General features: G+C 46.9%; 1 protein-coding gene across 1 annotated transcript in view; it reads right to left on the reverse strand.

Moving 5' to 3' along the window:
• FAM78B (family with sequence similarity 78 member B) overlaps positions 1-23,965 on the reverse strand; it is an 83,250-nt gene that overhangs the window by 37,752 nt on the left and 21,533 nt on the right. The gene's annotated exons all lie outside the window — the stretch shown is intronic.

Genomic DNA, 23,965 nt, shown 5'->3' on the forward strand with positions numbered 1-23,965 from the left:
CACCCACAGCTGAGAGAAGGTAAGTAACTGGTCCACAGATGTGCAGGAATTAAGTGGTGGAGCTGGGCTTTGAACGCATGTGTGTCTGGGTGCTTTCTATCACTCCCGTGCCACCTCCAAACCCTGGTGACTCTCTTTCACTGCTGCTGCTGGCTGACTGTGCCTCATCCACTTAGTAGGGTGCCCAGCCGCTGCAGGAACACGGGTCGAGGAACAGATGCACTGGGTGTGCTGCACGTCTTGTTGACACCAGAACCAGTGGAAACGCTGAAGGTCATTTGGAGAGGGGAGGCCGAGGAGGGAGGTGAGGGAAGAACAAACCCCGATATGTGCGGAAATACAATTGTTTATGTTGGTGTGAATATGTGGATTGATCTTGGCTGTGAGAGTGCCAGACGTACAGACAACTGTGCTCAGTTAGGTCCCAGAGGCTCCTCAGGAGGGGTCCCCGAGGGCCACTGCCAGGGATGCTGAAGATAGCAAAAACACAAGATGCCAGCTGAATCTGGAGTGAGGTGGGGGGAGAAAACAGGAGGAGCTGAGCGCTGTTCCCAGGAGAGGGAGAGTGGGGAGCAGGGACCTCCACTGAGAGCTCGCCGTTAACCAGGGTGAACAGATGAATGCTCCAGGTGGGAGGGGTCAGCCTGACTCCAGAACCCGTGGCTGCACCTGCGCACACCATTTGTTTTGTTCTTTACACCTAAGTTTCTTTACACCTCTGCCTTCTCTCTAATCGACTGGTAAGCAGACGGAGGAAGTGAGAAAGCAAATCAGTACAGTCCTGCCACCACTTTCAGGTGCTGGTCCCCAGAGCATCAGCTCAGCAATCACTCTCCATCTCCCTCATCATCACCACATTCCCCCAACTCCCCTAATGTTTTCAGGGTCTGGGACAAGAATTTTTTCTAAAAAGCCCACATACCATATGACTAAGTATTTAAAAGTTATAAATCAATTCTACAAATTGCTACATAAAATATGTGCTCTTCTCCGACCTTGACAACTCTACAGCTTCATGTCTGGAAGGCTGGATTCAGATTCACATTTAGAATTCTCAGACTCCACCGAGTTCTGTTGGGTCATGGTGGCGAGGGATGGCAGCCACACGGAGGTGGACACCGTGGTCCATGAGGAGCCACACCAACATCATCAAGAGCCATGAGGGGCCACATACAACCAGGTATGTGTGCAGGTACTGTGGTTCACAGGGGGCTGATCACACCCGGGCATGGACACCAAAGTCCACAGGTCCAGGTTCCATCCACACCATCACCTTCAGTCACTCGGGGCCTCTGGGGGTTCCCAAGGCAGTGGAGTCCACCCTCAGGTGGCAGACCTGGGGAAAAGGTGTCCAAGGGTCCTGAAAGCAGGTATGAGACTGTTTCAACAGGTAATTCTGGAGTCCTGGTACCTGAGCATGGCCTAGAAGGAAGAGTCTGGACATGTCTTCTTGGCCCTTCAGAACTCCGTACACTGTGGTATACAGGGCCCTCTAAGGCATGGGGCCCGGGACAGGGGTCTAAGAGTGGTAATGGTCTTCACTGATATCCACCAAGCATCACGTACTAATAGTTGCCCTAAGCATTCTATGTGGGCTAACTTAAGTAATTCTCACAACTCCATGAGCTGGGTACCATTATTGCCATTTCCCAGATGAGGAACCTGAGACACAGAGCAGATAAGCCACTTGCCAAGGTTATATCTGATGGAGTGGGCTGTCTGGCTGCAGGTCCTCTCTCCTATCTATCACCCCACACCCCTCCTCACATGGCACAGTCCACCTTCAGGGCACATAAGGCTCACCTGGCACCTTCCCAGAGGGATGCAGAGCCCTCAGGACAACTCCCAATCAGGCACTATGGAGCACCGACTGTATACTCATTGCTTATACTCCTGAATGTTTGGAAGAACTCTTTGTCACATCCTTGCATCTCTGATGGCTTTGCTGAATCACAGGTTAATTCCCAGATCTGTGTGGTGGACTTGCTGAAGCATCACTGTGAAGAGTTGGAAGTGACTTAGAAAATGGATTTTTTTCTTGTCTCAGACAAGATAAGGAATAGAATCTTCCCTAAGGGAGGGGATATGCATGGTCTGAGGGCACATGTGGTTTGATGCCATAGTTGATAACCAGAAGAGAGCACTCTGCCCAGGACACAGATCTGCCTAAAGTGTGAGAGGCAGAAAACACCCCCATGAGCAAGGTTTCTAGTAGCCAGTGATGGTAGCTGCTTCTGAATTGTGGGAAAGTGCAAACCAAAGAAAAGAAAACTTCTGTACCGCATCTTGGTTCTGTTAAAAGTGCAACCCACCTCTACCTAAATCAGGTAACAAACGTGAAGGAAAATACCATCAGTTTGATATTTACATATGTTTGTAAAGTCTATGATCCAACGCTATGTCAGCCAATTCGTATCTTAGATAATCATAGATGTTGAACTAGCAATAACAGCAACCCACTCTTAAATGGTTAAAAACAATCTGTCTAAAGGTGAGAATCACCAGGGAGCTGGGCTCGAATCCTCATTTTTGTCCCTTAGCAGCGGCAGGGTGCTGTGTACGTCATTTGATATTCCTGAACTCTGGCTTTCTCACCTGTAAAATGGGTAGAAAGTATCCAGGACTGTTGTGACAATTAAATGAAATGATGTTTGTACAATCTCTCGTACATAGAATGTACTTTCTTAAAATTTTTTTGACTTTTAATTAAAAAAAAAATTGAATGAAAGGTTCTTCAAATTCTATAGTGCTTTACAATTTTCAAAATTTCACACACATGATTTCATATAATCCCACAATAACCTTTTTTTCTTTTTCTCTCTATCCCTAAGTTTCCCCTCCTCCGTTCCCTCTCTCTACTGGTAACCACTAGTTTGTTCTCTCTATCTGTGAGTCTGCTTCTTTTTTATTGTATTCACTAGTTTGTTGTGCTTTTAGATTCCACATGCATATGATACCATACAGTATTTGTCTTTCTCTGTCTGACTTCCTTTACTTAGCATAATGCCCTTCAAGTCCATCCATGTTGCTGCAAATGGAAAAATTTAAATCTTTTTTTATGGCTAAATAGTACTCCATTATATATATATCTCTTACATCTTTTTTAAAATTAATTTTTATTGGAGCACAGTTGCTTTACAATGTTGTGTCAGTTTCTGCTGTAGAGCAAAGTAAATCAGCTGTACATATACACATATCCCCTCTTTTTTTGATTTCCTTCCCATTTAGGTCACCACAGAGTACTGAGTACAGTTCCCTGTGCTATACAGTAGGGTCTCATTAGTTATCTGTTTTATACATAGTAGTGTAGATATGTCAATCCCAATCTCCCAATTCAGAGATGAAGTTATTTACCACATCTTCTGTATCCATTTGTCCGTTGAAAGAGAGTTAAGTTGCTTCCATAGAATGTACTTTTAAAATGCTATTTCCCCAACTCCTAGGCCATCTTCCCTTCCGCTCCTCCCTCCCGGAACCTCTGTCTCCATGCCATCTTTAGGATCCTGGGGACTATCTGTTCACAGCTACGGAAGGCCTCTTCTGCGTGGGGGGAACACGGGCAGGCTGGGAGGCCCGGGAGGCAGGGACAAAAGCAGCAGAGGGCAGGGCCTGCTTTTGATGAGGAACCACTCCAAGGAAGAGGGGAAAACAGACAAACACATTTAAAAGAAATCCCTGGGCAGTGACAGACAGCAGAGCACTGGGGGCACACCCCACATGGCAAGGTGACGGTGCAGAGCAGAAAGGGTCTGCCACAAGGGGAGAAGGTCATTTCTTGTTGCCTCTGTGCCAGCCTTGACCTTCCAAGCGTGGCCTCCCACACACCGGACCACCTGCGCTGGTCCAGGGACCTCAGGCCCTGGGCCTCACCGCGGGGGAGACACAGCTGACAGTCAGTCAGCACCTGGTTCCTCCTGCTCTTGGCCGCCTCAGGTAACTGCCTCCAGTTTCTCAGGTCAGCCTGTCATCTCCATTCCTACTTCAATTCTCTCAGGTCAGGCCCTCGCCGCTTCTCTCCTAGATGAGGACGACAGCCCGTAACTGGTGTCCCCATCTCCAACCTTCCTCTCTAATTCATCCTCCACAGTGCTGTCAGGGTGATGTCTCTGAAAGGCCCACCTGACCCCAATTTAACACCTTTCAATAGCTCCTCACTGCTCAGTGGATGAAATCCCAGCCCCTTGGTGTGGTCTATTAGGCCTTTTTCATTTGCTAATGTCAGAAACCAACTTGAAGAAGCCCAGACTCTAAAAACAGGTTTGCTGGCAGGATAATGAGATAGTTCACAGCACAGAAGGAAGGCCAGCTGGAACCTGAGGGGCCAGGACTGGGGAAGAGGCCTTTAGTCACCCAGAACGACACTCCTCCAGCAACATGCCACGAGGGACAGCGGTCTCCTCCACTTGGGCCCCAGCAGAAATCCCAGGGGACCATTATGATGGGCCAGCTTGGGGCGCATACCCATCCCTCTGTAACTCTTGTGGCCAGTGGAACCAGGAAGGTGACTGGTACCCGGGCCTAGATGGAGTGAGAAGGAGAGTGGCATCTGAGCTAAAAGAAGTCAGGAGAAGGGTGCTGAGCTAATGAACCCCCGCCCCCCCCCCCCCCCACCATGATCTGACCCTGCTTCAGCCTCATCCCTCAGCATCCTGCCTGGAACTTTACAGGGTAGCAACTCTAGCCTCTGGGCAGCTCCTAACACAACCGGGTGTGTCACATGGTTTCCAACACCCCTTTCCTGGACCATCTTCTACCTTCTTGGCTTGGGTAACGCCTACTCATCTTTCCAGACTCCATGCATTGTTACCTCCGCCAGGAATCCTTCCCAGGTTAAAGACTCTTTTTGGGCTCCTAGCACCCCTGTGCATCTTTATAACACTTATTACAGAATAACACTAAACAATAATAACGACAATAAAAACAAACATATATACCACTTACTACATGCCAGGCATTGTTCTAGGCACTTGACATACTTTAATTCATTTGCTCCTCACAATAACCTGATGAGGTAGGCACTATTATTAGTCCTCATTTTATGAAGCAAAGACACTGAGATGTAGGTGGCTTATGTAACTTCCTCAAAATAATCACAGAGCTAATAAGTAGCAGAGCCAAGTTCAAACCCAGGACTGCGAGCTCTGGGTCTGTGCTCCTAACTACTGCCTCTAGAAATGGCTTGAAGAACCTCAGTCGGCCTTGCTGGGCTGTGAGCCCCCAAGGGCAGCATGGTGACAGCCATGCTCACATGCCTAGTGACGGCTGAGCTGGCACTCACGAAATACTACCTGACAGAACTCAATAGAACTTTCTCTGTTAGGTGACAGAAGGAGGAAGAAGGAAGGAGAAAAGGCTACTTGGGCCCTTGGAAGCTGGATTTTGCAGGGCTGTGGAAGAAATGGGGTCAGAGAAGTCCAGCCCCACAATGCCTGTGTCCTGGAGGTCAGGGTATTGCGCGAGTGGAGGGTGGGTCGTGGGCACGGACACCAAACAAGCTGGGCAGAGCCTGCTGCCAGCCAGGCCTTTGCCGTGGAATGTCTCTGGCTGACTTGGCCACACTTTCTTTCTCTCCAACTTGTCTCCATATTCTTTAAGCACGTTTGGCTTCTCCTGTGGTTCGCTGAGACTTGCCTTAGTGGCACAAAAAAGGAAGCTTCTGCATTGAGCTCTCACAATCGCAGTTCTTTTCTATACATAACTTGGTGAGGCCAATGTCGGGGTGCGCCGTGCTGGAGGGATTCTCTCTCAGAGCTGAGCCATTCCTCAGTTCAGCTGCACTTTCCTACAGTTGCTGGATGGCCAGGCAGGCAGCTCTCTGACTCACTGTCTTTTCTTAAACAAGCTACCAAATGCTCCGACTTGGTTTCTCCAGTTGCATATTGAAGCTGACTCTGATAACCTGCCCCATTGGGTCCTAGAGCGCCAAGAAATGGTCTATTTGTGTCCACTAGGAAGGTGGGCGGGCAAGGGGAGGGCTGTTCCCATAATGAAAAGGCCACGAAACACAACCCATGCTCCCCTCCAGTGGAATGTGAAGCCAATTCAACCCATCAGCAAATTAATCAGTATGAAAGTCAGATACGAGGAGAGCGACCTTTTATTGAGTCTCTGCTATGGGTCAGGCTTTGAGCTAAGCTATTAACAAATACCATCTAATTTAATCCTTGCAAATCTGTGTTAATCCTTTCAAAGGTATGACTGAGCACCCGCATCTGCCAGGCTCTGTATTGGGCACCTGGGACACAGCAGTGAACAAAACAGAGATCTTTAACTTGCACACAGATAGCAAGCAATAAACATAATAAACAATTAATAAACAACAAGGTCACTATATAGTGGGTTAGGGAAAATACTCCAGATAAAATAGTGGCGCAGGTAAGAGGGACCAGGAGCGCTGGGACAATGGTCCAGGGAGGCCTCAATGAGAAGATGATATTTGAGCAAAAACTTGTTGGAAGTGAGGGAATGGACTACGTGGATATCTGGGGGAAGGTCATCCTGGGCAGAAAGAATAGCCAGTGTGAAGGCCTGAAGGTAGGAATGTGGCAGGGGTGTTCAAGGAGTGGTGAGGAGGTCAGTGAGGCTGGGAGGGAGTGAGGGTGGCACAGATGAGAATGAGAGGCAATGTGGTAGGGCCTTGCAGGGCCATAAGACGAGTGCCATTATTATCCCCATTTTACAGATGAGGAAACTGAGGCAGAGAAAGGCTATGCCCAAGGTGCCATGACCTGTAAGTATTAGAGCAGGGAATTAACCAGCTTTAACCACATCTACAGCCCATGTGCATATCCTAATACTATATACCCCCTCTCCACACATGGCAAGCCAGGACGTTTCTTGACATCCTCCCATGTCAACCAAGTTAGGCTAGGTGGGACCCAAGACTCAGAAGATTCTGAACTTGGAAGGAATTCCAGAGATCTTCTTGTCCAATTCTGGCACTGCGGAAGGAACAATAGATTTTGAGGCTGAAGCCTGGGTGTTCTCGCTTGCTGGGTGACAGGACATATGACATATGACAGGTATCCTTACCTGTAAAGTGGAAACAATCACTCCTGCCTCATATGGTTGTGCAGATTACGTGAAATGATGTATATAGCAGGACTCTGAAAAATGCTGGCAGTTCTTTTTCTTTTTCCTGTCTCCTTCCCTAGCTTCTTGGAGCTGCAGTCAGTGATAACCCATCTCCAAGTTCAACCCTGCCTCAGACAGAGACAGAATATGTATTTAAAAAAAAATTTTATTGGAGTAGAGTTGGTTTACAATGTTGTGTTAGTTTCAGGTGTACAGCAAAGTGAATCAGTTATACATAGATATGTATCCATTCTTTATCAGATTCTTTTCCCATATAGGTTATTACAGAATACTGAGCAGAGTTCCTTGTGCCATCTAGTAGGTTCTTATCATCGATAGAGGAATGGATAAAGAAGATGTGGTACATATATACAATGGAATAGTACTCAGCCATATAAAAGAGTGAAATAATGCCATTTGCAGCACCGTGGAGAGACTGGATACGTACTGATAGCCTTCCTCCCAATCACCAGCCATCCAACGGGGGGCTTGCACTTTCCCTGGGTGCACCATCCCCTTTATCTGTCCCCACACCTGATGAGTCCACTGTCCTCCCACTCCCATCTGGTGCTCCAGGGGTCCCCAACCTTAAGTCTCCTCACTCCCTCTCCCATCAGCTGGAGCCCTACTGTATGCACTTATAGCTCCGTTTCAAGTGTTAGACACATAGTAGGTGCTTAATAAACTGTTGTCACTGTTATTACTACTAGAAATGGAATTTGCTGCCACTAAAAGTCTTGCCAGTTTGAACAGACATTGGCAAAGGAAAACCTGATGATGGAAAGAGAAAGATAAATTTAGTTCACAAATCTGTCTGAACAGCCGTTGCACATGTGGGGAAATCAGTGAAACAGCTGCACCAAGACGCGAGAGTGCACAGACTGGCTCCCGGGGTTAACCTGCGCGCTCAGAATGGTACCAAGACCACACCTCACCTGCGACAGCCCTGGTGGGTCAGATGGCAAATGGATCCGCACAGAATTACTGAGTGTGCACCTGCGAGTATCTTCGAAATAACCAGTATAAAACGTAGAGCCCATCATATCAGACAAGGCATTCTGCTATCAGATAAAAACCACCTGCAAAGTTGGCCTCATTAGTATAAGCTTTATTGAAGGAATATCAGAAAACTTGTATAAAATAAAAGCCTAAGATACAGGAGCTAAAGGAAATGGTGTAAACCGAGAAATAGGAGAGCTTAGCCAACAAATATCATTTTGACACCTTAATTAGACGTATTCCCAGGAGCTAAACTTTTCTTCTTTGCATGTCCTCTCCTTTCACTCCTTTATTTATTCCTCTAGTTAATTCATTCCTCTTTCATTTATTTACTACATATTATTTTATTCATTCCCCAGTCATGTATTTTATGCAATTATTTTCTTCCTCCCTTATTTGTTCCTCACTCTATGGCAGCCCTAATCAGCAGTGCAATGGACCAGAGGAAGCCTGCAGCTGGAGGAAAGGAACCAAAGGTGATGGACTTGGCAGAAGTCACCAGGTGGCAGGAGCCTGGACAGAGGACTGGGGTTCCGGTCCTTGCTCTGGCACACAGGCACTGTGGCCCTGGATGCGTCACGCACTTCTCTGCACCTCGTCCCCTACAAAGCAGGGGCTTAATACCTGTGCTTGTTTCCATCGTGACAGCTGGCTTGGCTAACGCGGATGAAAATGCTTGATCAATTGTGAAAAGCTCTCCACATGTAAGGCACAGTTTTTTGATCATCAGCTGAAGAAAGAGGGGAGATGCGTTCAAAGATGGATTCCACTGCCAACATCTATAAACCAGAGACAGGAGACATGGTCCTTGGACCTCTCCTCCCACCCTTCCCCTGGGAGCGAATCTGGCATGGGGCTGTCAGCGAGAGTGGCCGAGGCAGGTTGGCCTTCTTTCCTGAGGCAGCCCCACAGAGGCACAGAGCATCCCTTTAGCTGGCGAGCAGATAAATATTAATGACTAAACATGCAGGCAGGGTTGAAGAAGGATGGGTGTCCTGGGAGCCATCCCTTTGATTGTCCCTTCTGAGATGCGTTTAAGGATCTCAACATCATAATTGCAGAGTGTGCTGGGATAAAATAATAAAAAGGGTGGCAGGAGGATGGGAAGGTAAAGGAAGGTTCACAGGAGGAAAAATAAACCAAAGCCGCATCATCTGCTGAGGGGACAAGGTGGGAATGTGACAGAGGTGTCCCTGGGAAGGATGTTAGCCTTTTGTGGGAACATAAGCATAGGTTACCTGCTCACACATGTGAGGGTCCAGGCTCGGTTTTCCTGCCCAGTGTGTGAGCAGTGGTAGGAAGCCCAGCTGGACCAGTTCCGGCTCAGAGCCTCTGCTGTGGGCACACTCCTGTGTATATAGATTTTGAGCGCTCTGGCGTATTGTTAGAATATTAGGAAAAAGCAGCATATGGCATGTGCTCTGTGTGCAATTCTGCTCCTGCTGTTACCTTAGTTAATTCCAAACTCTGATTCTTTCTGCTTATAAAAGGTGCTTTGCACAGGGACACGGGCCCCAGGCTGAGCTTCTTTTCTGTTTTTTCACTGAATGTTATTTTTTGAGATAAATAGTCCCTAAACAATGATAAATGGATTTGAGAAGCCCATCTCCATTGAAAAAAGAAAGCATTGAGCAAACAATTGTGTGCCTTTTCCCACAGGAAGTGTGCGAGACTGTGTCAGGAAGGATTCGGGAAACCCACACATTTAATGCTTTTCCCTGGCCCCTCTCCAGTGCCCAAAGTTCCTGATTGCTGGTTCTTCCTCTGTCTCCTCCTGTTCTATTAATGGAAACCTCTTTCTCAGGGATCAGATGCAAACCGGTCGTTCCCCGCCCCCCCCTTCCTTCTCTTCCTCCCTGCCCCTCCCCCACCAATTCCTGTTGTTTCTCTCCCTGTACTTTCTTCTCCTTTCCTCATCCCCCCAACTCCACCCACTACCACTCCAGTCTGGTCCTCCAGTCATCTCGTACTTGGCCTCTCCTCACTTCCATCCACCCCTGACACTACCGCCACCCCTTAAACACAGCTCTGGCCATGCCACCCCACTGCTCAGAAACTTCCACGGCTCCCCACTGCCCACCAAGCTAAGGACAGCTTGCAAACCTGTATTCAGAGCTTTCAGAAACTGGCCACAAGGCCTTAGCTCCTGCTACTTTATCCTCTAATCCCAGTGCTTCTCTGCCCTTAATCACACTGCTCCCTACTGAAATCCCATTTGACTCTCAGGGCCTATTCCAAACAGCACCTCTTTCATGAAGCATTTTCTCTCTGCTACCTGAGCGCCTCTTTCTGGTCTTAGGTTTGTACACTCCATATTCATTTCCATGCTTAAATATTCTTCCCATTGGAATTTATCATCCATGAAAATAGCCACGGCTACTCATCTTTCTGGCTCTTCACACACAGTCGACATTAAACACGTTAAAAGAAGGAAACTTACTTCAATTGCATGAAGTAAAGCATGGACTTATCAAGTTACTTGCTGGACCATGTAGGGGTCTGGTTGAGAACATGCTATTTCTACTTTCTGCTTCTACGGAATTATAGTCAAATCAGAGAAGACCAAAATGCTAAAGGACGAATGATGACTGTGATGTCCTGTATTTGCACACATGATTATTTAAGGTACCTGGCTAATCCTATCAGTTAATGCAGTGCTTCTCAACTGGGGGCAATCTTCCCACCAGGGGACATTCAGCAATGTCTAGAGACACTTTTTGTTATTGCAAGGGGGAAATGCTGTTGGCATCTACTGGGTAGAGGCCCAGCATGCTGCTAAATGTGCTACGACTCATGTAGCATGAGAGGACAGCTCCCCGCTGAGCCCTCCACCAAAGAATTATTTGGACCAAAATGTCAATAGTGCTACTATTGACCAACTCTGGATTAATGTAAAATAAGCATTATTAACTGCATAATTCAGATGAAGAAACTGGGGCACAGACAAGTCAGGTGGCTTCCCGAAGATAACACAGCTCTTTAAGCGGCAGAAATAGGCCTAAACTCCAGGTTCCCTGATTCCCAGCCCTGTGTTCTTTCTCCTAGATTATGCCTCCATCTGCATAGCCAGATACCATGGCAGGAACTCAGAAGCACCAGACTTGACCCAGATGCTATTATTAAGCCTGGGAGATGCCAAAGTGACCACAAGGGTGTGGGCCCAGGTTGGATGACTTGGTCTACCACCGACTCCTGCTCCAGGAGGCTTTTCTATAACTCTTCCAAATTGAACAAGACCGTGGGAGGCCATGCCAGCAGCCCAGAGGGCAGTGGACCCCCCCATCCCAGTAGACAGGGCCAGACTGCTCTAGGGTTGAAGCAACTCCACTGGATCCTGTTGGAAAGGGTGCCAGGGAGAGGAAATTACCACCCTCCCCACCCCCCGCCCCCATCAATGGATAATTGAACCCTCCAGCAGACAGTGGCTTTGCAGAGACCAAATAGCATCAAGGTCAGTTTTTCTTGCTCCAAGTGTTGTATGAAGCCTGGGAAGCAGCCCAAGAGGAGTCAATATCCAGTGATGGGAATGCCATGCTGGGAAACCCTACACCAACCCTCGCTTACTGAATTTCTTGACTCAAGAGAGCAGAGGGGCAGCATGCCGGCAGGGAGGGCTTGGCAGATACAGATAACCACTTTTTCTGAGAATTCTGATCCATGCCCTGAAACCTACCATCTACAGGAGAGCAATAGGATGCAAAAGGGCTGAGGAAGACTGATGGGGAGAGCAGGAGACTTGGGGGGCATGAGTGCTTCCTCAGGGATCTACAGGGCAGTCACGTGAATCTGTGAGAAGGTATATCCCTGGGGCTCTCGTGGGCAGAACTGGGATTCATGGACAGCATAAAATTTGACAGATTTGGGCTCAATATGAGGAAGAATAGAAAAAACTGTATTAAACTGCATAAGGTTTCATGTCACTGGGATTCAAGGTAAGCTGGATGGTCTCCAAGGGATGTTGAAGCAGTTCCCAACTGGATACCTCCAAAATCCTATATGTTTTATGAAAGAAAAAGCAAGGTTATGAGGCAATGTACCAATTGTAGGACCTAAGCTTATGCCTAAGATGGGAGACGTGGCTTGGAAAAGCCCTGCCCTCACATAGTAGATGTTCAACTGAACGCAGAAGACCTAGATCTTAAATTTGGCAGTGACAGTGACATATATGCATTGATTTCACTCTGATCAAAGCTGCTGACTTCAATTGAGAAAGACTTCTGCTTCAATCTGAGGCTGAAAGTCAGGAAGGTCATCAAAACTCAACTAAGTATAGTTTTCTTCAATTTTTAAAATTTGCTAGCAGATGTCTCTACAGTAAGTGCAACAGGCTACGAAGACTTGGCATGGATTAGCCACCATTATTAAAGAAAACTTGTAATAAAGTGAATACGATATGTTCAGTGATATCATAACTATTGTGTAACATGGGGACTAAGCAGTTCACATAAATAACTGAAAGGTGTTTGGTTTTTCTGTTCTTACTTTGTTACCTAGAGGGGTGGTTCCAACCCTGCTCTCCCCCACCACTCACAGTATGAAGAAAATGACACACTGAGGTTGACTGACATTACCTCAATTCAAAATCTGGCACTGCAATTTAACAGTGTGACCTCAGGCAAGTCATTTAATTTTCATGCTGTAGTTCCCTCATCTGTAAAATTGGGATAATACTACGCCTTACCTTCATAGGGTAACTGCTTAGGTTTAAATGAGATGTTTGTACAGGGCACAGGAAGTGTGGTCACAGTAAGTGGCTGCTGAATGCCAGCCATCGTTACAAAGAGCTTTCCCAGGTGTCATCTCCCTTCTCCTTGTACCATCGTAAGGTGAAGCAGAGGGAGAGTCCCCCCCTTCCCTCCCCTCCCCTCCCCCTCCCCCAGTGCACAATTCTCCACCTAACAGTGGTTCCCTCTTGCCAAATTGTTCTACCTAATTAGACAAAGATTCTCACATTAGGTGGAAGGCACCACGTTCAAAAGCCACTTGCTTCCCATTGTTTTCTGTGAAGGAACCACTATAAAGTGTAGTTATATTTGTCGACTATGTGAACCAGTAAGGTCAGCTTTGTTGCTAATGGCCCCAAAGTATTATTAGATAAACAGTGACTTGAGTTATAACACCAGCTCATAATATCTGCTGGCTTCCCAAATGAACCATGATGAAGCCAGTAAGAGCAGTCTGTAGGGGTGTCCACTGTCTTATTTATCACTTCAGGGATATGGGAACAATCTCTGGGGCCAGTCCAAGGTCATCAGCAGTGTTGGGGATTTGCTGGGCAACTTGTGCTTCCAGCAATGAGAGAAGGTATGGGTTGTTTATTAAATGTTTACTAAATTGGCAGGATTTTGGCAGGAAAGGGGCATTGCTGACTCTGGGAATGACAAAGTGGCCCTCATCTTATCTTTGAGAACAGGATTTCTGCTAGAGTCTGGACCCCAGTGTTCTTCTCTTGGCTTCGTGTAGGGTGAACAAGGGCTGAGCTTTGCAGAGCTGAATATCCTAATCCAGCAGCTGTATGCAGTGCCTGAAACTTCTAATGAGGCCCCCTTTGGTCTTTCTCAAGAGCAGGTTACAAGACCTCTCAGCAGAGGATGCTTGCTGTTCTTGTATAACTTTAGGTTGAGTGTTACCTTTCCAAAAGACGTATGCCAAAGGTACAATTTCTTAAGCAAAAGAACCTGCAATTTGAATACTCTTTCAGCAGGTGGCAGTGATGTGAACCAAACTATAAGATATCTGCTTCATGTGGGGATCCCTCCCCAAACTCTGCAAGTGTGTAACTGTTATTTCCACTGATTTATTAAAATGTATACAACTTTCAAACAATATTAATCTGCAAAGTTGAGCAACCTTAAAGGAAAAAACCATAGATATACAGTGGAACACTGAATCTGATTTTTACGGGTTAGGAATGCTTTCTGCCACTAGTCTCTCACCCTTTTACTTGCAGCAGACTTCACACAGCTGTAGGATGCATGCTGTTCCTTCAGCACCTTTCCCAGGCTGCTTCCTTCAGCTGCACCAGCGCCTCCTTCCCTGATGGCTACTCATGAGAAGCTTGCCATTATAATCATCTTATTTTGGAACTCCCATCCCCTTTCTCTAAACATTATTATTTACTGAGCACTTACTCAATACCAAGAACTGGACAAAACACTTTATGCCACTAATCTCATTTCAGCCTCACCACAACCCCGTAAGTTCCATGTTATTATTTTCATTCTACCACCAAAAGACTGGGATCTGCTGGTGACTGAGCCACATCTGAATTCAGACTTTGCCTGACTCTCACACATGCTGTGAGTTCCCTACTCTCTCTCTCTCACTTCTACCAGGTTCAAAGAAAAGGAAGTTGGGGGGAGTTTCCTGATGTTGACACAGGTTTCCTTGCACCGCCCCTGCCATGTTCATTTCCTCTCCGAAGGGAGAAATTCTCTACTTCATCCTTTCGAAAAATAAGACAAAACAGTCTCTCCACCCCAGTATTCTTTTATTCTAGGTATTCCCTGAATGAGAGTGCATATCATATTTATTTACAGAGTCACAGAAATTTACCACCAATGGGACCTCAGAGAGGGTTTAATAGAGCTCTCTTCCTTTGAGATATGAAAAACCAGGCAGGAGAGCTGCGGTGACACTCCAGGGTAAAGCAACTACTTGGTGGCAGAGGAAGGATTGGAGCTCGGGGGTTCTGTCTTATGGGTGGACTGTAGTACCCTGTAGGTTTTCCAAATCATTTCAGAGAGTTCTGAAGAAGTGGCTGATTGAAAGGGATCAGACCATCACCACCACCATCATCATCATCAACAATAACAAAGAAAAAGAGGAAGAAAGAAAGACTAGAGGTTAAACTAGTTAAACTGGCTTAAAAAAAAAAATGGAGCATGAGAATTTAAAGCACCTCAGCAGGTCAGATCAGCATTCACTCCACCTTACCCAGAGCCCCTGATGCTGGTGTCATCGAGGGTCACATGAAAATATGGGAGACTCATCTATAATGTTAACTTTCAGCATTTAGAAAATGTTCCCTAACTTCCCTTTAATAACCCAATTTATGTCTGTCATCCATGACTCTCTAAAAGTTCATTCCTGGAATCTATTTATAATTTCAGCCCATACTGTTTCTAGGAGTGACGATTTTCACACATTTACTACCTACAGCGTAAAGTACTACTTCCTTTTATTTGGCCTAAAACTATCAAGCTTCCTGGCTGTGCTCAGCAGGTCAGGATGAGAAGCTATTAACATCTTTCACCTGAAGAATTATTTTTAAAGAAGCTAATTAAGTCTACAATGAAAACAGGTATATTTACTATGCAAAAACATTAATTAGGCCAATTTTGAGGTTCCTACAAGTTTCCTGAAAGAGTTCAGTCCACCTACAGGGCTTTATCTTCTCCAGATGTCTTCCAGGTTGAACCTACCTCAGTAGGAATTTTCTTTACACACCTGTGTGGACATGGTTTGTGTCTGCCCCAGAAGAAAAATGAAAATAGTGAGTCCAGGGAGCAGGCACATATAATCTATAACTATAACATTACAGCAATGACAGTGTAAAAATGCATTCTTTCGTTTTCAAAGTCCAAAACTCTGAAAACAACTTTCTAAGCAAAGGTATTGGGAATGGTTAACTGACTCCAATATCTAAAGCTGGGAGATGCGACAGCAGGAGACACCATCTCGATGAAGATTCAGGTTTCATTACCGCAATCCTTCCAGATCACGATTTATAATGAAAGCTTGCCTTGCCCCGTGTCTGTGTCACTAACAATAAGGAATAAGGCTCCGTTGCTTTTCTATTCAGCCCAACAGCAGGAGACATGTTGGGTGGAGACATTCTCCTTGAAGATTCAAAGAAAGGGCAGACAGATGGCACTCTCTGAGTCTCCTTTTGTGGTCAGGGGAAGAAAGCGATGGAGAGGCAGTCAGGCCAGAGAGAATTCCAAATGGAACAGCTTCCATCGAGGTGTCAGGGATCTGGTTTACCAGCCCCCCGCTGACACAGGCACAGAGTGCTTCTAACTCAACCCCACGGCATCTGTCCAGTGGAGAGAGCAGGCGGGTGCCCAAATGTGCTTCTCTCTCCTCTAAAGAGATTTACAATCTGTATGCCTTCCACAGAGATAGTGCAAAGGTTAATAATCCGAGGTATTTTAGAATCAGTACAGACCAAATCCACTTTCCAAAAGCTGGTTTTTGATGTACTAAGAAGAGACCTAGTCTCCCGAGATCCAGGAAATCCTCAGGGGTTCCTGCATTTGCAAGATGGAGCAAAAGAAATGTATAAACACAGCAAGCCTCAACACTAAATCTTTTCAAGCAGCCCCTTTGAGGGGGACTTGACACTCACCAGTATTTCAAAATGGGCTAAGTACAGTGTCTTAAGCAAAACCTGCCAGTAATTTGCTTGTCTATGAGACCGGCTGGGAACTAGCAAAGGACACAGAAGATGTAACAGAACAAGTCTCTAAGAATTCTATCGCATGGAGGATGTCAGAGATTTAATAAGAGTTCAATCTTATACCCATGTCTGAATTCACAGTATGGCTTTTCCCAAGAAGTGCCAAGTGTTTTAAAGATGACATGTTAATCTTCCCAGAGCCTGGGTAATGGAAAGCCTGAGCCTGCAGGGACAGGGTGTGAGGTCGGGGAAGCAGACTTCTAGCTGTGTGCTGGCCCCCGAGAGCGGATCAGTGACGTGGGTAACAGGACAGCTGTATCCAGACGCCTCATCTTTTTGCCCCTGACTGCTGCTGCTGGTGCTGCCAACTCTCACTGCCAGTGTTACTGCAAACTGTGACCCTTACTTCTCACTTTCTTTATAGCAGCAGAACTTTACCGATAAGTAATAGCCAAAAATAAAAGAGCTGAAGAGCAGATAGTGAGTGAAGGGGGTAACAGGAAGATTTGCCAAAAGAGAAAAGTAATGAGCTGATGGAAAGTAACACCACAGGGTGGACAAATTCACCTTCTGTCCAAAGTCCCGGGCTACCTCGCCCACATTTGGGGACGTGTTTGCTCCAGACCAAGAGTCTAGGCTCTCTGTCCCTGAGCAGAAAGGGGATTTGGATGCCTGGTGGGGTGCTCAAGTTCCTGCCCTGACCCAATACAAATAAGGCTCTACCCCACATGCTGGTACAGTGCCTGGCACACGGTAGGTGCTCACTGAGCGTCTGCTAAGTGAATGTATGTGTACTGCACTCTACAGTTTAGTAAAGTGCTTTGCTCACCTTATCTCCCTCACTTCCCATAACTACTGTGTGAGGTAGGTGTTATTACTCTCGAGTTAAACTAAGCCTGTAAGGCAAAGAGAAAGCACCTGAACCCAGATCGTCTCATTCTATTACTTTTTCTAAATATCTGTAGAAAAGGAATGTTCCAGGCTGACCCAGTGGAAACGGCATGGGCTGGAAGGGAGGAGATCAGGTTTCTATGTCCAAAATGTTAGACTGGAAAAGAACTTGGAGAGCTAGTTGGGGGATGACAAGCAGTTTCATTTTATGGGCTAACTCTTCTTTTCAGCAGTGGCTGCTGGCCGCCTGGGAGTATGGTACTGAGGACTCAGGGGCTGCTCAGGGGAGCAGGGTGCTGTGATTGATTAGCCATGTCTGCCACAGGTGTGGAAAGGGCGAATAGGACCAAAGATGTTACCTATTTGTCATATTTTCTTCTTCTAGTCTACCTATTTCATAGATAATAAAATCAAGTCTCTCAGAAAATGAATGTATTCGAAGTCACACAGCTAGACAGTAACAGAGGTGAAATTTGAAGCCAGGACTCTTGACTCCTAGCCCAGTAAGTTTTCAGTTTCGTACTATCCTGGTTCCAATACCTAGTTCTGGCTCCATAAATATGGATAACGACTCCCCTGTGACTCTGTTTCCTCACTTGCAGATTAGAGGAGATCATTCCCGTTTTATCCGTCTCACAGGATTACTGAAAACCAAATGAAATGCCAGAATCCCAGAACTTGAAGCTCCCGGGCCCACGTTCTTGCTACTGCACCATGATGCTATCAATAGACATGAAAACACTGAAAGGCATAAGCAGCCCTAAGAACACAGAGCAGTATTATTGGAAGTGAGGAGTCTGGAGCCCTAGATTCTGCTTCAGTTGCATCTGCTCCACACCTGCAGGCTTTCCCTCTATAGTCCTGTGTGCAGGAGCTCAGGAAGAGTCAGAATGGGAGAGAACCAAGGCTAACAGAGGAAGCAGACCCAGTCCCCTAGGAGGCAGTTGGTCCCATGGATGTTGCAGAGGAGAGCCTGGGGCTGGAGATATGAGCTTTGTCCTCTTATATCCCACTCATCCTTTCTAGCCTGCTCTCCAGAGTACATGTCTCAGACCCAGTCAATGAACATGAGCTGTGTGATTGGAAGCTGGGATACTGCAGGTAGACTCCAAGCTTCTCAGTTGTATGGCTTACATGGGAGTGAGGCTGGGATTCCTGGGTCTTGTGTTGAGGGGTTTCCTGTCTGTCTCCTACTTCTGCTCCCTCCTCACTCTCCTCATCAAAGGCTCCACCCGCACCTCTCCTGCTTGCTCTCTCCTCCTCCTCCTTTTCCTCCTGACTCACTCTCACTGGTCCTGCAGCCAAGCCGCCTATCTTCTGAGGTCCTCCTTCTTCAGCCTCCGTATCATAGTGATCTCCAGAAAAGGCAACCACCCCTGGCCATGCACATTTGTGAGTACTTGGTTTTGGTGCCTTTCATAAAAACAGCCACTGCATCTACCTTGTCTCTCTTAGAATGAGAATTGTCAGAGTGGAGGCCATGATTAAGCTAGAGGTGTTAGAATACAGAGATCAGTCATCTTAACTAGCCTCAGATTCGTAAGATTGCAGAGCTAAAAGGAACTAACAAGCTCTAGTCTAACCAGCCACTGGAAACAAATTCTAAGTATTAAACTCAATGTATCTGAAGTTACGCAGCTGGACAGTAGCAGAGGTGAAATTTGAAGCCAGGACTCGTGACTGCTAGTCCAGTACTTTTTCAGTATGTCATACTACCCTCATACTGCCCTGGTCCCAATACTTAGTTCTAGCTCCATAAATATGGATAAATGAGTCCCCTGTGACTCATTTAAAAAGTATCCCTGAACACAGGAAACAGTAGCTCCCAGGCAGCCCATTTTGGGAGTCCAAGAAGCTCCGACTCAATACATTTATTTCATTTTTGGATTGTCTCTGCTGACTAGAAAGTAAACTCCATGAGGGTGAGGTTGATTTTTTTTAAAAATAAATTTATTCATTTATTTATTGATTGGCTGTGTTGGGTCTTCATTGCTGTGCGCGGGCTTCCTTTCGTTGCGGAGAGCGGGGGCTACTCTTTGTTGTGGTGCGCTGGCTCCTCATTGTGGTGGCTTCTCTTGTTGTGGAGCACGGGCTCTAGGCACGCAGGCTTCCGTAGTTGTGGTGCACGGGCTTAGTTGCTCCGCGGCATGTGGGATCTTCCCAGATCAGGGACCGAACCTGTGTCCCCTGCATTGGCAGGCGGATTCTTAACTACTGCGTCACCAGGGAAGCCCCATTGTCTGTTTTATCCATTACTGTGTCCCTATTGCCTAGAATAGTGCTCACATATGGTAGTGCTCAATAAATATTCATTGAACAGGTTAATAACTGGTCTTCTTTCTAGCCCGTGGGGCCTTTTGAAAGAGTCTGATCCTCTTCATCTTCTATATAGCACCTCCCACAGTTCAAAACAGTTGGCATGTCCCTGAGTCTTCCGCCTCCCTCCCTAAGCACTGACAGGCCCTTGAACATTATATGAAGAATATCCAGACCTTCTGCCATCTTGGAGTGTTCTCTGACGTGCTCCAGAATCACAAAACAGCAAAGGGGACACCTGAAAAATTTCCTAGTCAGTCTGTGTTCTCATTTTACAGACAAGAATTTGGAGGCCTGTAAGGGTATGGCAGCTATGTTAGAAAGAGAGGCCTGGGCTCAGAGCTTTATTCAGTAGCAGGTAGGCCAACATCAGAAACAACTGAGATAAGCTCCATGATGCAGAAACTCTGTAGGTAAAACCAACCTCAGACCAATGTATTTCCCATCTTTTTGATATTATTCCTGTAAATAGCATAAACAGGTGTCTCCAAAAGGAAACCAATCACTATGGTTTTCTATGCAATCAGACTTTTTATTCATTCAACAAGCACTGCTGACAGGTCAGTGTGTGCTATGAACTGTGCTAGACTTTGAGGCTACAAAGTTGGGAAAAATAAGTTTCTACACACTTGACACTTATAGTCTAGTGGAGAAACCCAAGGAAACAAATAAGATGGCCACAGTGATACAGGGGCAGGGTTGACAGGGAACAGAGAGGGAGGAGCCCCTAAGTCATTGTCAGCGAGATGGAGAAGGCTTCCTGGAGGAGGAGGTAGCATTTGAACACCATCAAGCACCACCAAGACGTGTCTGGTCTGGGTTTGCCACTGGTTTCAGATTGAACCCTGATACATATAAGATGTGCAGAAGGCAGAGAGGACTGTAGGGCTGGTCTTAACCAGATTAGCAAATCCCATGGGTCACTCTTCCTGTGGACACCATCAGCCAGGCTTGTGTTGCCCCAGAAATATCACAGTATGTTCTTTCAGCCAGAGAGTTGAACAGCCCTGTTGCTCTCTCATGTAAGTCCAAGTTGGGCTGTCCTGCTTTGGAGATGAAGGTAAGAGGCTGGACTCTTCCATGGTGCGGACAGCCTCCCTACCACACTGCTGGGGCCCCTTGAAGGCAGGATGTAATGAAGGCCGTGCAGGATGTGGGGCGGGGTGGAGGCAGATTTCCCCAAATTGTTTTGGAGGACTGCTTTAAATGAGCAGGAAAGAGAGTTGTAGAGCACACATGTTTCTGACCCTCTACGGCAGGGTCAGATTCTTTTTAGTTAGAAGATGACCTTTCCAGTAGTGACTAGGATATTCCAGTAGCAGAGCTGCTACCTACCCGGTGCAACCCCCTCCCTGCCAAACCTTCAAACGGGCAGATCCTACATTCATTTTCTTGTTCACCACACAATTCACCTCCAACACGAGACTCCTAAGAGTTGCCCCTGTCCCGGAGAGAGAAGGCTGACTTGCTGGGAAAGAGCAGAGACCACAATCAGATGCGAAAACCAGCCTCCACCGGAAGGCTGCCTGGGAGGATTTGGACTGGACAGTGAAAGTGAATATGCAAATTAGACCCCAGACATTGTTAGGGGCTGAAGACCGTGATTATAAACCTGGGAAGCCAGACAGCAGCACTGGGCAGAGCTTTGGGCCTTCAGGAAATGATAGCCAGGGAACCAATAAATCTGAGCCAGAGGAAGGAGAGAGGCTCCAGCATCTCTGCTCCAGGGTGGGATGAGGAAACTGACCTGCAGAAGACCTCTGTCCTGTGCTAGGTTGCCGATGCTGAGTCAGGGCGTGCCTCAGTTTCCTTTATTGTAAACAGTGGGTGAAGTTGCCAACTGTAAGGAAACAGCTGAGGTTTCTAAGAAAATACTTGATAAAACACAACAAAAAAGACTTTTTTTTGGGCGGGGTGGGGCATGATTTGTCTCAGTCCTGACCACTGGTCGGCAGCACAGCCAGGCGGGGAAGGGCCCTGAAGTTTACAAAATGGTTTCCCATCATTCTATTCATCTCAAAACATCCCTGTGAGGCGGGTATCATTAGTAATGCCTCCGTTTTCCAGATGAAGAGACTGTGGCTTAGAGATACCAGGCAACTTGCTCAGAGTTCATGGCCAACCAACAGCAGAGCTGTGACTGCAATCTGGCCTTCGGACGCTAAAGCCCAGGCTGCCTCTGTACATGAAAGTACCTGAATTCGGGGGCATTAAGTGCCTACAAAGTGGACACCTTCATGTGTTAGTAATGTTCCCTTGACATTGAAGGCTGGGCCAGTGAGCAGGCAGAATGCTCATAAAGGGCTCCCCTGCTGTGGTGCAACAGACACGCATCGCATGCCCACTGGGGCAGTGACATACAAGGTGCACAGAGACAGTCTCTGCCCTCATGGTCTCTAGTGCAACAAAGAGGTAAGTCAACGTGCAACTATGTCATAGTCAGACAAATGGCTGATGGGGCACATGCCCCATCACAAGCAGAGGTTTGGGGACATGGAAATCTCTGAGGGTTTTACTCCAGTTATCGAGCAAGACACCCCATTTCCCTGCATAACTTAAGCGCATCAAACAACAGAAGGAAGAGAGTTGGAATATTGCTACCTGTGGATTTTCCATGTAGCTTTGAAACCACTTTGTCTAAGACAGAGTTTTTTTTTAAAGTTATTGCAATTGAGCGTTTACTATGTGCTGGAAGCTGGGCCCCCACAGGTACTCTGTTAAACAAACAGATGCAGGATCTTCACAAACACTCTGCAAGGAAGGCACGTCCATGCCCATTTTACAGAAGAGGAAAACATGTTCCTACTAGGTGGTGATGGGAAGTGCATATCCACGTGGGGCCTGGTAAAGGGTGACCTTCAGATGAGTGACAGCCACCTCTGGTTGTCCTAGCTGCTTCTAGAAGCAGTACATGACAGCGTGCATTGTCTTTTGCATTCACACTGATGGATGCAAAGCCATACAAGCCAGGGACAGACTGCAAGTGCCCCCGATTCTATTGGAGGAAGTCTGCTCTGGGCTGGATGGGGTGGAGAAGGGGAGGAGGCAGGCTGACAGTTGCTGAGCTGGTTCTGCAAAAATGTGGTGCCTTCTGCACTCCTGGCAAGACATGCGAACTGTGAGAGGTCCTGGGGTTCCTGGCTCTGAGCACAGGTCCCCTGTGATCAAACTGACTACAAGCGTTGGCCCTGCTCTGCCCTGGGGCACGTCTGCGTGGAAGGGGCCAGCTGCCTTGTAGAGGTCTATACCCAGGTAGGTCACCAGGGGACACTGTGCAGTGGAAAGTAATTGGTGGTGGGTGGAGGGGTCAGACTGCACTTAAAAGAGGTTCTCAAGTCCTGAACAACTTGGGTCTATTGCAGCGTGCAACTCTGTCCCCAGAAACCCACTTCCAACCGGGAATTTCTCAGATGTCTGGGTCTTCTGAATGACCTGTATTACCCATGCTTGGGAAGACTGCATAACTGAGGCTAAGTTCATGGAGGGGCACTTGCTGAGCCCTGGTCCTGAGCTACAGCACAGTGGCTCTCTCTTCAAGGGGCTTGGGCCGAGCGGAGACAAGCGAGAGTATTTCTATACGAGGACTGACCGTAAAACGAAGAAACTGGCTTTGTTTATGATTTGAGGCATTACTATCATTACTTTAGGTTTGTGTATAATCTTATTTCAGCCTAACTATAAGTTCCCCAAGGGTGCAGCCCTTGTCTTCTAAGTCTCTGACCCCAGAGTTCTAGCATATGAAGGCATCACAGGCCTTTTTCTATGCAATGATGTATGGGCAACTAGTTGCATGAAGTGGGCTCATCTTAACTATACTGAGTCCTACAGGCCTAGAACCATGGATTGACGGAAGGGTTACCTGAAAAGGAACTGTGCTCATACCCTGAGTGAGGCAGTGGGACAGGCTCCAGGATCAAACATGGTCAAGGAGCTCAGTCCAGAGAGGGCCATGGCTTGGCCACCAGCACCTGAGGCCACAGAACCCAGTGGTTACGAGTGTAGATCTGGAGGCAAGATCATTTGGGTTCAAATCCAGCTCTCAAGAGCTGTGCGATCTTAGACAAATCAGTTATTTCTTTATGTCTCAATATTCTCACCTGTGAGTGGCCATAATAATAGTGCCTGGTTCCTAGGGTTGTGAGAATTAAATGTGTTAAGAGACATGAAACATCTGGGAACACATAAGTGCTAGCTATTAATACATGGAACAGGCTGGGGCAGTGGAAGGGTGGGACACTGAATCCAGACTGGGGGAGGGTGCCAGGGAAGGCTCTCTAGGGGCAT

The sequence above is a fragment of the Hippopotamus amphibius genome, chromosome 3 (genome assembly GCF_030028045.1).
Source record: "Hippopotamus amphibius kiboko isolate mHipAmp2 chromosome 3, mHipAmp2.hap2, whole genome shotgun sequence".
NCBI classification, from domain to species: Eukaryota; Metazoa; Chordata; class Mammalia; order Artiodactyla; family Hippopotamidae; genus Hippopotamus; species Hippopotamus amphibius.